Here is a 4,231-nt window from a genome sequence, read left to right as displayed (position 1 = left end):
TGTGACCGTTGAGGTAATTGTTGTATGAATCACACTTTATGAAATGTTTTGTTAAAAGCATAGAACGTTATGTTATGTCTCCTAAACTGTTTGTATAAAACATATTTATTATGAATGACATGATATCATGATACATGACATGAAATATAACCCCGTTAGAATTATGCATGATATGAGAACTGAAAAATGAGAAATGATATGATATGAATGAAAAACGGTAGCGAGATTATATTTAATAATGTTGAAAATTGAAAAATATTGGGATCTCATGCATTATGTGTGTTCATGCATTGGGGGATACCATTATTCCATCACGAGAGTAGGGACGCGTACACCACTAAGCAGGAGAACTATCATTATGTTTTACATAATGCTGTCGTGACGGTTACTAATTCTAACGGGTGTTCGACATAAAGAGCTACCAGAGCATGCTCGCCCGACAAGGAAAGGGGCCCAGTGGTGTGCGAGCTGACTGGTGAGTCCATACTCGCACATATGGGTTGTGTGTAGAGTATATGGTACACATCCAAGTTGCCCGTTAGGATAGTGTCGTAGGAAAATAGACTGATATGATAGGACCCGTCATTCCATTTAACCCCAATAGTAGGGTCACTTACTGAGTATTTCTTTAAATACTCAAGCTACGTGCTACTTCTATTTCAAGTTAAGGCAAGGCATTCCTGTACGGCTGACGACGACATTGAAACTCGAGACTATGACACATGCACATGGTAGTCACATTTATTTTCTTAGACTTAGACTAGGATAAGATGTTTTGAATGTAAACGTTTATTTATTTTATTTAGTGATAAGATAAGGAATCAATACATGGGGAATAAGATTCGGATTACCTTGTCGATCTAATATCTCAAGGCAATAACATTGTTTGAGATTCGAATCACTCCATAAGCCAAATCGATCATGTCTAGCTTGAATGAATCTTGTTGATCAAATATCTCAACGCAAGAACACTTGCTTGAGATTCGAATCACTCCACAAGCAAGATTGATCATGTCGAGCTTGAATGATTCTACATGCAATCTAAACTACATAGAATTGAAAGAAACTTAGCCATTGGCTAAAGAAAAGCACAAATGCTCCTTTTACTATATTTTCCAAGTCTACATACAAATATAACACATGGCTTTACATAGCCTCAAAATGAAACTATTAAAGGCATTTCAAGACCTGTAACTTTCATACTTAATGGCCATAATTAACCAATATGTAATCAACCTACATGGTTTTATATAGTCTCAAAATGAAACTATTAAAGGCATTCCAAGAGCGGTAACATTCATACTTAATGGCCATAATTAACCATTCTGTAATTCTAACCTAAAGTAACTACAAAGTCTTAAAATACATTAATGAAGTACAATAACTCTAAATTGTAATCCACCTAAAATTTATAACATGAAACTTCATTCTTCTTCAATGTGGCATGAATTGAAATATCTTTTGATAATTTCAACAATATTTTCTTCACATCTTCTTTGAAATATATTGTATGATTGATGTCTCTTGGTTCATATCATTTAGTCTTTTGTTGCGTCGTTTTAAAGGTGTTTTCAAAATACATAAGTCCATGACTATATTTTAATATGAAGATGACGTTTTATGAAAGTTTAAATGAAGTATTTCTGCATTTAATGTTCATGATATGTATACTGTGATTACCAAATTTCATGTGTAACCTTAAGATGTCATATCTCATAAGTAATGGAGTCCATTTAGTAGGTTAATCTAATATTACTTAATTGGATTATTTCGAAGAAATTCCTACAAATATGGTGAAGGACTAAAGGAAGTTCTGACTTAGGGTGACGTGACTAGTTCATCTTCTTCATAAAAGTGGCAGATGGGATTGCAAGAAGAAGTTAGGAATCAATTTTACCTTGTCGTGGACTATAGCACGAGTTATAGGCTCTCAAAGTAGGTAGGAAATCATTTTTGGTGGAGGCTCCTAATTTTATAGTCAAATTCATCGAGTTAGGGTCAACTTTCAAGTCATTTTTCCACCTTGTTGGGCAACTCAATACAAACTGCTTAGAAAAGAAGAAGTTAGGAATCAATTTTTACCTTGTCGTGGACTATAGCACGAGTTATAGGCTCTCAAAGTAGGTAGGAAATCATTTTTGGTGGAGGCTCCTAATCATTTTTGGTGGAGGCTCCTAATTTTATAGTCAAATTCATCGAGTCAGGGTCAACTTTCAAGTCATTTTTCCACCTTGTTGGGCAGCTCGATACAAACTCCTTAGAAATCTTAATTCATCCATATTCTTTATATAAGTCTTTTGGACCAGAACCTTAATCTAGCGCCTTAGACCACTCGACCATCTCAACTTTAATGCTTGAAAAAAAAAATTAATCCATCCGAATTCTTTATAAAGATTTAGGGATCAACATATTATGCCTTAAACCAACTCGGCCATCTCAACTTTGATGCTTGAAAAAAAATTAATCCATTTGTATTTTTTATAAGTGATCAAAATATCAAAATATTAAACATCGTATAAAAAATAATTGTTGAGAGTGGGATTTGAACCCACGCCCTTTCGGACCAGAACCTTAATCTGGCGCCTTAGACCAACTCGGCCATCTCAACTTTGATGCTTGGAAAAAAATTAATCCATTTGTATTCTTTATAAAGGTTTAGGGATCAAAAGATAACATAATTATTAAATCTTATTAGGATCCCACAAGAAATTTTTTGAACTCGAGTTCTTTCGAACTAAAACCTTAATAGTCAAGTTCTAGACATTAATGTTCACATATTTCTTAAAAAGATATAGGAATGAAAATAGATTAGGGATGGGCTAACATTAAAAGAAACAAAATACCTTAGACCAATTTGGTCATCTCTAACTCTAATATATGAAATGTCCATGTACTTAATGTAACAACCAAAGAATCTACCTAGGCCTATACGGAATCGTCACAAAGCCATCCAATTGTTGAGGTTGCCTGAGGGTACGAGAATCAAATATGGAAAATACCTCAAAATTTAGATGAAGATTTGTGGAGCTTCTATACAAGTCAAAGCTGGTGATCATAGAGCTGTTAAAGAGGACGATGAGAGCTTCCTTTTCATGCCCTAAATTTGAAGAGAGCCTACAAGTGTTATGACCTTATACCATGAATTCACGATGCATGTTGAATTTGAAGGTTATAGGAGCATTGCACAAACCAATGATACAAGTAAAATAACGAAAAATGCCCTTACTATACCTTCTATGATGTTTTATGGCTTTTACGACTAACCTGAAGTTTTACATGGCATCTAGTTATGATGTTATGAAGCATAGAAATGATAGGTATTTTTTGTGATAGGAGTAGAACATCACATGCTTAGGTTATACCCTTAGCTTTTTATGATAGACCCTCTAAAGTCAGAACCATGAACTTACAAACCTATGCATTATTTCTAAGGGTATAGCCAAGCCAAGTAAGTTGATTCGAGAAAAAACACATCCACGACCCTGAGCCAAATACAACGCCCAAACAACTAGGTGTCACTAAATATAAGAGACTCAAACATGCTATATGCCCTCAGTCATCTTAGACCTCCACCTATGCGATACACCATGATCACATGTATATTCTTTTTGTAGGATGTTAGACTCATACTATGTCATGAGGGATGTAGAAGAATGTTCAATCTATTGGCTAAAACCAGAATTCTAATTGTGATTTGAGTCTTGAACATAGGTTTTTCTTTAATTCCTGATATTTACCGGTCATGTGACCTAGCTAGTCTTTTTAAGGGAGTGTTTTTAGGTATAGAACTAGAAAGTATAATGTATGGAAAAGAAAGTACACAACCTGATGGGACCCACCTCCGACCTATGCGATACACCAAGATCACATGTTTTTCTCACTTCAATGGGTGGAATGCCATGTCCATATTCTTTTTGTAGGATGTTAGACTCATATTAGGTCACGGGGGATGCATGAGAATGTTGAGTCGAAGGGGTGAAACCAAAATTGAAATTCTTATTTGAGTCCCGAACATAAGTTTTTCTCAAATTCATGAAGCTTGTTTTCTAGGAACATAGGTTTTAGGTATTACAAAAGACTGAGATATTCATGATTATACAACCACGAATAAAATGACAAATTATTTTTTCCGACCCAAATGTTCTGGTGAATGTACTAGTCAAAGACCATTATTAATATTTCATCGATCTGATTGATAATTATTTAATGTATAAGTATCTTTATCAAATGC

At 34.5% G+C, this 4,231-nt stretch overlaps 1 non-coding gene across 1 annotated transcript; it reads right to left on the bottom strand.

The window, feature by feature from the left end:
* Window positions 1–2,527: 2,527 nt before the first annotated feature.
* On the bottom strand, window positions 2,528–2,608 carry TRNAL-AAG (transfer RNA leucine (anticodon AAG)). The gene has a single exon. It is a non-coding gene; the product is annotated as a tRNA-Leu (tRNA).
* Window positions 2,609–4,231: the final 1,623 nt, after the last annotated feature.

Source organism: Cucurbita pepo, chromosome 20 (assembly GCF_057944985.1).
Source record: "Cucurbita pepo subsp. pepo isolate OVF chromosome 20, ASM5794498v1, whole genome shotgun sequence".
Lineage (NCBI taxonomy): Eukaryota > Viridiplantae > Streptophyta > Magnoliopsida > Cucurbitales > Cucurbitaceae > Cucurbita > Cucurbita pepo.
Note: the sequence above shows the minus strand (reverse complement) of the source record. Positions and strands in the feature narration are given on the sequence as shown.